The sequence below is a fragment of the Ascaphus truei genome, chromosome 2 (genome assembly GCF_040206685.1).
Source record: "Ascaphus truei isolate aAscTru1 chromosome 2, aAscTru1.hap1, whole genome shotgun sequence".
Taxonomy (NCBI): Eukaryota; Metazoa; Chordata; class Amphibia; order Anura; family Ascaphidae; genus Ascaphus; species Ascaphus truei.
The window spans coordinates 435,035,910-435,046,834 of NC_134484.1; the positions used below are offsets into that span (position 1 = coordinate 435,035,910).

Sequence of the window (10,925 nt, forward strand, 5' to 3'; positions counted from 1 at the left end):
GAAAGTAGGAGCAGGAGTATGTGTGATATTCCTCGAGAGCCGTGGTGGATGGGGGTGATGGGGGACACCACCTCCTTCCCCTTACCCCCCTCCATCTCATCCCCATTTACACTCCTGTATCTTCTTTGTTTATTTTTTACCCTCCTAGATAAAGTGTGGCTATGCCTGGGGTCTGCCCAAGTTATTCAGGCATTCTTATATTTGTTTATTCAGGCTGACCGCAATAGATGGTATTTGGTTTATGCAAATGATCAACCCTATGATTTTTACTCTGATACCTATATGTATGATTATTGTTGTATGTTGTCATTTAACTTTTTCTTTTTCCCTTTCCATTTTTTGAAAAACCCAATAAAAATATTTGAAACAAAAAGTATAGTTTACGCATTCATGGTCCATAGAACGCATTTGCAGGTCTTTCAATGTGGGCGCATGCGTGGTTTATAGAATGCATATTTAATGTGGGTGCATGTGTGGTCTATGGAACGCATATGCAGGTCATTTGGAATGACAGTTCTACTGTGCAGTTGTACAGTACAGTACTGTATATAACATTGTGTACATTTATATTTATCTTGATTAGACACCTTTAATATTGGGTGGCAATGACCCATTGTTGATGCAAGGTGTGGGCTGTATGTCGATGCGCCAGTCCATCATGTAGTTGGGACATAGGTTCATCTCACCCGCTTCTGGACCCTTCCTCGCTCCTGCATCAAATTTTCCTGGAACAGTTCTCTTCACAAGTTTCCATCGCGGCCCCAGGGTGCAGCTCGGTACTCTCCCTTGTGTGTTATTGGAGAGGGTGAGAGTTTGATCCGGGTTAGCTGCAGTGGACGTCCATCTGCTCTTGTGTGTCCTGCTGTCTTTGTTGTCACAGATAGTAACCCAATCCCCACTATATTAGTGTATTAAATAACCCTAACTGTAAGGCCATAGAGGTATTCCAGGTTACAATGCCTATCCACAGACCTCTGTTATACTTTACACTGGGATTTAATGAGACGTTAGTTAGGTCATACCTAAAGGTGGCGTTTCTCCTATACAGACCCTGAAATATGGGTTTTGCTGGAGTTGGAGAGTCTATTTTACTAAACACCCCTCTATACAATACATGGAGAGATACCTGTGCAGAAAAGGGAACACATATGAGATACCTGTGGTATATACCAGTTTAAATTATTTGAATATCCTTTGCATATCCAAACTAGCATGCATGGTATAGTGTACGGATCCGAAAAAAGATTGCAATTTTCTCAATTTCTCAGCGTGCACCATATCGTTCCCCTTTTTGGCAACTCACGCTTTGCTGCATATTAGTATTTGATTCAAACAATAGTTTTTAATAAAAGCCTATTCCATCAAACTCAGTGCCATCATAATAATTTTTTAATAATTCTGTACACAAAAAATTCTGTACAAGTTAATTTATTGTTGTGCCTGTTTACTTACTTTTACATCAGTGAAGCAGCAATTATGTTATTACTTATATCCAATAAAATGCACTGAAGTGAATTTAGTCGTATGAGGTTTATTATAACTGAGGGTTGTTTCTGTTCTTTCTGTTCTTTGTTTTTTTTAATCTGCTGTAACCTATTTTTAAAGTACAGCAGTAAACATGGTACTTTTATAAATATACTTTAAGTGCAGTTGTGGAGGCTGTAGACTTCAAGTGCAGCCACGATGCTCAAAAGGGATGTCTACATTTGCAGGTGGGAAACTGAAAGTTCGCCTCAGGTTATTTTGTTAATGGATTGAACAGGATACATTTGAAACTTCCAAACAACTTATATGTATAATTTTAGTTATACAGCGTCAACCATGTACGCAGCACATTTCAACATTACAATATGGGGTAAATAATGTGTATTACAAGCAACGGGAATATGTACAACAGGTAATTGATAACATAAGGCTAGAGGAGACACTGCCCCAAAGTGCTTACAATCTAAGTGTTATGTTGGGAGGCTTATAGACACAGTAAGAATAAAAGTGCAGTCATGGGAGGTGAAGTGCATCTGCAGTTCATAGCAGAGGCGTAAAATATTTAATGAGATGCTTCTTTTAAGAGGTATTCTTTCAGCTGGCCATTGAATGGGGACAGTGAAGGGGCTTGCCGAATATTGAGTGAAAGAGTGTTCCATAGGTAGGGAGAGATTAATGAAAAAAGTTTTAGCCGGGAGAGCACTGTAGTTGTAAAAGGTGCAAAGATGAGATAACTTTGGGTAGAGCATAAGAGTAGGTGTTTAACGAGAGATCAGGGCTAAGATATGTGGAGGTGCCTTAACTTTCAGCATTAAGTGATTGTTGTTGAGATTTTGCTATACAATGTACACTATACTCTAATGTTGCATCATCACTGCAATTACAAAAAAGTTGCTCATTAAGAAACTGGTGTAATGCTCACTCATGACACCTTGAAAATAATGAATCCATAATCTTATACATTTTATCTGCAGATTAACAGATATGTAAGGAATACGTCAGGAAGGAATTAATTTTTCTCCTTATGGGATATCATTGGATGATTTTTAACTGGGGTTTTTGTTTCCCTTCCTCTGGATCAGTATACTGTAAGTTCGGATATAGGATAAAGTATCTGTCATCTAAATTAGCACAAGTTGAACTTGAACCTATGTAAAGTAAATAAGCAAACTGCTCATTTATTGCAGAATAGCCAGATTTATCTTGGGGCAATGCAATACATTAAATACATCTATACACATATAGATACACATCTATACACCTTTACAAAAGTTGTAAAGGCCTTATCAGTAGTATCAAAACAATGCTGTTCACTGTAGTTATAGTACATTAACTCAGCTTTCTAGTTGGTAATTTGTATTACCATAGCTATTGCTATTTCCAGGAATAGGCTGAAGGCCCTTAAACACTGCTACAGCTACTGCTTGGAAAGCATCAACAGCATTAGTGCAGTTTAAGAATTAAGGCCTTAGACACCTTCCTTATTAAAACACAACACTTATCAGAAATTATCTGGTATGGATTTTTGCACCACCCAGCACCAAGGGCACAGTCCTTAAAGTACCCAACAAGCATGGGTTAAACCTATAGAAGGGCCAGCAATGAGTCCAAGAAAGGTTGTACAATCTTAAAAAAAGACATAAAAGAGAGAGTTTGGTCGATTTCTCTTAGACACATTCTGTCCATCAATTTAGGGTTTGTCCCCATATCTCTCTCATACCCTGTCTCCCACTGCGTGTATATCTCCCTTCCCTGTCTTTTTCCCCACACCACCTATAATTAGGGGCCATTCCGTTATTACCCGCTTGTGTGACATTTCTCCAAGTATATTGTTATCTTGTGCTTGCATAAATTTTTCAATTTTTTGGCATACTCCCTATTTGATACTTTTCTTAGAGTCGGTGAGTGCTGGAACACTAGTTGGTGTTTTACCTACAGTAACAAATCTAAGCATTTCTATGTCACAACACTTAGCAAGGTTCCATATCACAAATGCACAATCCCAGCTCTGCAAGCTACGCATAATGGACCTAGCGTAATGTACAGTACCATGATTTTAAAGTGAGTTGACAAAGTGAAATATCTTAAGACACAAAGTATTGTTAAGGTACGTTAAAATTTTAGGGTTATTTTGGAACACTGTCCTTAGCCAAGCTGAATTATTTCAGTTGATAAAAAAATGCTTTTTTAAAATATCCAATATGCATTTACTTTAATAAGCAAACATATTGTTGTAGTTCAAGAAGTAAAGTAAATATATATCTGACATTTCTGTTAAAAATATTAAATGGCAGAATGTATTGATCAGAAGTAATGAAATATCAGCTAAGTCCACAGAGTGCTGCTTGGTACCTCTTTTGTTATGATCATGTGTAAATGCTAAAGTTAATCTGTAAACGAATAAGGAGAGCTCAAACAAAGATCATAAAGGCTTGGGGGTTTATGAAATAATTGCAGGCACTTAATTCAAATGCCAAAACAAAATTGCAGGAAGGACCTGACTCTGTAAAGAAATAGATGATCAATAAATGCAGTTTTCTTCATTGGAAGGATTGTAATGATTAGAAAGGAGGGGTAAGCAAAATCACAAAAAAAAACACAATACATAAAAGCTACTATTGTACAATTGGATTGAATAGTTCTTACATCTTTTATATGGCAGTCTGTTATCACAATGTGTTTATTAAAAAGGCAGCTCTAGACAGCTAGAGCTCCAAGCAACACTTGGTATGTACAGAAGTAACATTACAATGGGTGATGCAGACTATTACTACTACATATATTGATATCTCAAGGTAAAATATGCAATGTGCGTTATAGGTTTTGGGTAAAAACAAGGGCATTTAATAAATTACAAGGCACAAACATTATGGTATGCTCTGAATACAAAACATATACCACTATAAGGGAGCGATGCACTAAGCAGTGAGCTTTTGCGTTCGCATATGCATTTTGTGATCGTACTTAAAAAAAATGAAGCCAGAGGCGGGATTTACTAACAAGTGAAGGGCATTTTGTTAAGGCCGATCACAAAACTGCTGTATCGTGCGAGCTGTTTTTCCCCCCTGCTATCGTGCTTAAACTTGTAAAGCACGATAGCTGATAGAAAAAAAAGCAGCCTGTAAGAGCTGCATGGAGATGCTGCGTCTCCATGCATAGCTCTTGCAGGCAATCGTACAGTAAAAATATAGATCTTAATAATAGTGTACATGAGCAGGGGGTCTCCTGAGCTGAACCGCATTGGTTTCAGCCTCGGGGACCCCCTACTTCATGAGATACAGGCCCCGTTATGGGGTGCCAGTATCCCCTGTGCTTTTAAAGCTCACGTTACCGGGGGATTTAAATCCTGCAGGGGGCAACCGGAACCCCATAACGGGGCCTAGATCTCATGAAGTAAGGGGTCCCCGAGGCTGAAACCAATGCGGTTCATCTCTAACCTTAATCACCTTAGCGGTTAGTAACCGCAATAGTAATTGTATTGTATGTCTTTATTTATGTAGCGCCAAAAGTGTACTCAGCGCTTCAGAAAGAATACAGTACAGGGAATTGTAATTATACAATACGTGCAGCAAAATCAGACAATAGGAAAATAAATCCATTCCCTGAAGAGCTTACAATCTAAGAGGTTTAATGGGAAACTTACATAGACAGTAGGTGAGGGAGTAAATGCTGTAGATGGCAGTGCTTGGTCACAATGGGTGGTATAGTAATTAAGGGGTTTACCCACCCTCTCCCACTACCCACCCAGGAAGCCTAACCACTCTCCCCAGGCAACTACCCCCACCCTTCACCCATTCATTATTACAGTGGGAACATAATTCTCATATAAGATGGACATGATTTACAACTATAGCAAGAAATGGTGACGGAATTACTAAACAGGCCCAAATAAAACACATAACATTGTAAAATAAAACACATTGTATAGCCAACTAAATAGATAACAAAGGCCAATAAAACAATTGAATGTTACAGTGGGTACATCATGCCCATATAATCTGTGCATCATTTAACACTATGCCAGGCAACGGTAAACCTAAAATACACAATCACAAACAAGATCCAATGCAATCAAAACAATCAGAAAATAAGAAACAAATAAAGAAGTAAACAGAACAAAATTATCACCAATCCTTTAATCAAATCCAAAATAAATACCAGAATGAACAATTAAAATACCAAAACAAAACCATGAATAAATAAAATAAATCTCCAAATAAACACAATCATTCAAATTCAAAACAGCAAATGAACCACTATTAAAAAGCAAACACCAAACAAAACACATCAATAAATAAATAAAAAGCTCAAATAAACACCATCAGACAAAATCAAAATACCAAAAAGAAGCCACGATTAAAAAGCAAATGGCAACCCCCCCCCTGAAATAAACAATTTAAAACACCACTAAAAATGCCATTGTACTAAATAATTTTTTTTTTAAGAATAGGCCAAACATTTCTAAACAAATAAGCAAAATACATTTAAAATATAAAAGCAAGCGTTTGCAAAAACAACCATTGCTTGTCCCCTGTATGCATGTACAGTATATCCATAAAGAGACATACAGTGGCAATGAATGGGCATAAAAAAAAGCTGTGTGTGCTGTGCACGCGCATAGTAAGTGAAACTTCATTGACTTTTGTCACAGAAATTGACTTATAACGCGCGTGCTCGGCACACATGTGTCAGTGTGTCAGTCAGTGAGTATGCATGTGTTTGTTTGTGTGTGTGTGTGTCAGTCAGTGTATGTATCTGTGCCGGTCAGTGTATGTATCTGTACCGGTCAGTGTGTGTATTTGTGTCAGTCATTTTGTGTGTGTGTGTGTGTGTGTGTGTGAGTGTATGTCTCTCTCTCTCTGTGTTGTGTGAATGTCTCTCTGTGTCGGTCAGTGAGTGTATGTGTGTCAGTCAGTGTGCGTGCGTATGTGTGTCAGTCAGTGTGTGTGCGTATGTGTGACAGTCAGTGTGCGTGCGCGTGCGTCAAAGTGTGCATGCGTCAGTGTGTGTGTGTATGTGTTTATTGGCAGCAGTACCAGCATCATGAATGTTGAGCGGGTGGGGGAGCTCACAGTGGGGGGGAAGGAATAGGCACATCATTCAGGGGCGGTGTTCGGTACATCACTGGGGTGTGCGTGCGTGTGTCAGTGTGTGTCAGAGTGTGCCCGTGCGTGCGTCAGTGTGTGCGCGTGCGTGCGTCAGTGTGTGCGCGTGCGTCAGAGTGTGTGCGCGTGCGTCAGAGTGTGTGCGTGCGTCAAAGTGTGTGTGTGTGTGTGTCAGTCAGTGTGTGTGTGTGCGTCAGAGTAAGTGTGTGTGTGTCATTGTGTGTATGTGTCAGTCAATGTGTGTGTCAGTCAATGTGTGTATGTCAGTGTGTGCGTGTCTGTCAGTGTGTGTGTGTCTGTCAGTGTATGTGTATCTCTCTGTGTGTACCGTATGTCTCTCTGTCTGTGTCCTGCCCCCTCTCTCCTGACTCCCCCCACCCCCGACGGAGCTGCGGACCCGGGGGGCTCAGTCTGAGTCTTGTGAGCAGATACCCCCCCCCCCACCCCCCGGCGGCGCGCTCAAGCTCCCCCCTTCCCCACCCCCCGGCGGCACGCTCAAGCTCCCCCCTTCCCCACAACCCGGTGGCGCGCTCAAGCTCCCCCCTTCCCCACAACCCGGCGGCGCGCTCAAGCTCCCCCCTTCCCCACAACCCGGCGGCGCGCTCAAGCTTTCATTTCTGTCTCCACAATTCTTTTTTGCCCTAGTTAGAATGAGGTGCCACTAAGGAAGTTTCACTTCCAAAAAAAAAAGCAATCACAATAAAAAAAAATTCAAAACATTTAAAAGAAAAATAACATACATTATATGTTTTTCCTAACCTTTAGCGTTTTGGCAAAACAACCATTGCTTGTCCCTGTATGTAGATGTAGCCCGGCCCTCCCTTTAGCTCGTCTCACCTCTGCTGCAGGCGGGTAGCCGGTAAGGGTGCCGCCATTTTGTTTGTGCGCTCGCATGCGCAGAAAAGGTTTGCATTTGCAAAGGATCCAGCAGCCCAAGGGGCTGCACAACACATGACACAGTACAGCCAAAAGGGCTGCTAGAATCTCCTTAGGGGAGATTGGAACTTTGGGTGTGCTTGAAGTTTGAGCTGACAGTTAGGAGAGTGGCAGTTGGAGCTGGGATGAGGAAGGAGTAAGTTATTTGTGCAGATGTCAGTGTCATCTGCACTAGGCCAGATAACCCCTAATATGCCCTAGCTAGGCCACGACTCCCACATAGTTTGTGGCTGCGATAGGGACTTGCCCCATCAGATAGGGACCCTGCCCTGCTTAGCAATATTAGTGTTAGGGACACAGGGAGACGCCGCACAGTGGCTGTGGCCTGTGGTCCAGGACACAGATCGCTCTATATTAATAAAGACATTGTTTACGGTGGAACAATCCATGAGGGACCCACCCAACATAGAGGTGGAGGTGTTGCAGTATCAGCATCGGACCGTGGATCCCAGCATCGTGGCATCAGCATGCCGGGGTGTGGTATCACTCGGCAGGTACCCAACGCATTAGTGCACCAACTAAAATACTATAGTGGGGCAGTGCTGTCACACACACCTTGGGTGGGGGAGCAGAGCATTGGAGGGTACGGCCGTGCGTGGCCTGGTTGGTGATATATATATATATATATATATATATATACAGTGGTCGACAAACCTATACATTTGCTCGCCCCGGGCGAGTGGATTTAACCCCCGGGCGAGTAAATATTGGCCCAAGCAGCACACGTTTGATACTAGGTGGCGAGTAGATTTTTTTGTGTGGCGAGTAGATTTTTTGGTGATTTGTCAACCACTGTATATATATATATATATATTTTATATATATATGGGGGAGCAGAGCATTGGAGGGTACGGCCGTGCGTGGCCTGGTTGGTGATATATATATATGATAAGTATAGTTTTACTGAACATATATAACCTGATACAGTATATATATATATTTTATATATATATGGGGGAGCAGAGCATTGGAGGGTACGGCCGTGCGTGGCCTGGTTGGTGATATATATATATATATATATCACCAACCAGGCCACGCACGGCCGTACCCTCCAATGCTCTGCTCCCCCATATATATATATAAAATATATATATATATACTGTATCAGGTTATATATGTTCAGTAAAACTATTATCTTTCATAAGTGTGTGTTTTAAGTATGCGGGTCCTGTAGCAGGATTATTCTACATTATAGAATACTGTACAGGTGGAGGTGCTACCGACCGAACATCGACTCAGGTATACCCCAGGTTCCCAGTAGCGGAGACTCAGATCTCCTCTGCACCACAGGTATTGCACCATATACACACACCATAGCCACACATCTCTCAGGGGATGGGGAAAGTGTGCTACATATATATCCATAAAGAGACATACATAAATACAGTGGCAATGAATGGTCATAAAAAATTCAATACCAATAAAAATACAATGAAAAAACATGAAAAGGAAAAATAACATACAGTAAATTTTTTTCCTTACCTTTAGATGTCTTCACCCTCCGATTCCCGTGGTTACCGCAAGCTCTCGAACCAATCCACAATCCCAAACTGCAATGGGGCACAGGTAAAAAAATCCAAAGTCCATTTCTTCTTTATTTTTCTTCATCTGTAAATTGTAATCCAATTTTGGGGTCTTTTGTGGTCTTCAGGGGTCTTCTATTTTCTTCATCTGTATCTTCTTCATCCGGCACGTATTCCTATTGGAGGTGGAGGTCCTCCCTCCTCGGGTTCTTGTCATCAAATGAGGCTGCACAGGCCTTTATAGGCCTGTGACATCACATTTGAGTGCAAATGGTTCACACGCCTCTGATTGGCTATGAAAATCATATTATTTTTTTCAGTGATGTCATATAAAGGAAATGCAGCCAGCCAATCAGAATGGCTGTGCTTCCTTTCCCTTTAACATGACATCACTAAATCCAAAATGGCTGGCATCACATGGTACTTCAAGGGGGTGGTGTATTTATTTAAAAGTATTGGCTGTTGTGTATTTTTGGGCACAGCATTGGTATCGCAGGTACCGCAGGCCAGCGGGGACCCCCAGACTCCCACAGGGATCACCCAAGGGCCCAAGGACACCCGTGGGGATCACCCGGGGACACCCGCTGGCCTGTTGTATTGATGGTATGCTGATAAAAAGGTAAAAAAAGATTTTCAGACTCTCTCCATTTCTTTTGCACCAGCCTTTAGCTGGTGAAAATAAATGCTGTGTTTTTTAAGTATGATACACTTATCACTGTTTAGTGAATCCCAATGACTGGCAAAAAACAGCGTGTTTGTTTGTTTTTTGCATGATTGTATGGGTTTTATTCACTGACTTTTGTTTCCCTGCTCTATGAATCATGCTGCACCCAGTATCGGACTTAAAACCCATTTATCTGTCTTAAAAGCAGTTATCGCTGCTTAGTGCATAGCCCCCTAAGGAGCCAATTCAGTACACTGCAAGGATGGTGTTTCCGTGCAAAAATGCAAAATGCGTTATTTACATGCTTTTAAATAAGATGCAAGACTGCATTTCACAGGAAAAATCTCACTCAGAGAACTTGTCTCCCTAGGCATTTGAAATTTTGAAGAGAAGAGAGCTGTGAGCTGTTTTCAAAGAATTATATATACAACAATATGCATGATACATGCAGAAATGTATACTATTTATGTAGAAATATGGAATCCTGTCTCTCTACGAATCCTATAGATGTGGTATTTTTATGGTCAATAAGAAGGAGTGGTGGATTTTTATAATGAATAAAATTTCAATATATTTTGCATGGCAAATCTCGTAGTTTAATTAATCAACCCAAGAAATGAGCGAGTTCAGATTCTTGGTTTCAAACTCACCCAAACGTAATCAAAGCAACGGTCTGCTAGAGGCTCGAATCTTCGTGAAAGGTGAAATTGAGGTGCCAGATTGGCGCTATAGCCCTTTTTAGAATAATGTGGCTGATAATGTGTTAAAAGTACAAGTAACGAAAAATACTTCAAGGTGGTTTATTTAAGAGACAATACGGCCTATTCTAGTAGCTTCAATAACTTTGCTACCATCTCGAACGGTTTGGCAAGACCCCATCGAACGGTTTGTCATTTGTGTTATCACAGTATTCAGAAAGAATCGGAAACCATTTCCACAAGTCTCAAACTGTGAGGTAGGAAAATATCAATACCATATGGGACAGCAGCGATGAGACCTCAGCCTCTCTCAAAGTTCTCCCCCGTGTGATCTGGCTGCAGTCTGTAAGAGCTGCATAGAGAGAGCTGTACAGAAAGAGCCACATCTCCCTGCACATTTCTCACAGCCGATCGTACTGCTTTTATTTAAATTTTAATAATAGTGTACTGTAGCAGGGGGTCCCTGGAGGTGAACTGTATTTTGGGAGACAGGGAGGTCCCGGGCCTGAACTCA

The 10,925-nt window shown here is 41.1% G+C and overlaps 1 long non-coding RNA gene across 1 annotated transcript; it reads left to right on the plus strand.

Annotated features, from left to right (window-relative positions):
• Positions 1–7,651: 7,651 nt before the first annotated feature.
• On the plus strand, positions 7,652–10,291 carry LOC142488792 (uncharacterized). The gene is made up of 3 exons (XR_012799662.1): positions 7,652–8,020; positions 9,015–9,092; positions 10,084–10,291. It is a non-coding gene; the product is annotated as an uncharacterized LOC142488792 (long non-coding RNA).
• Positions 10,292–10,925: the final 634 nt, after the last annotated feature.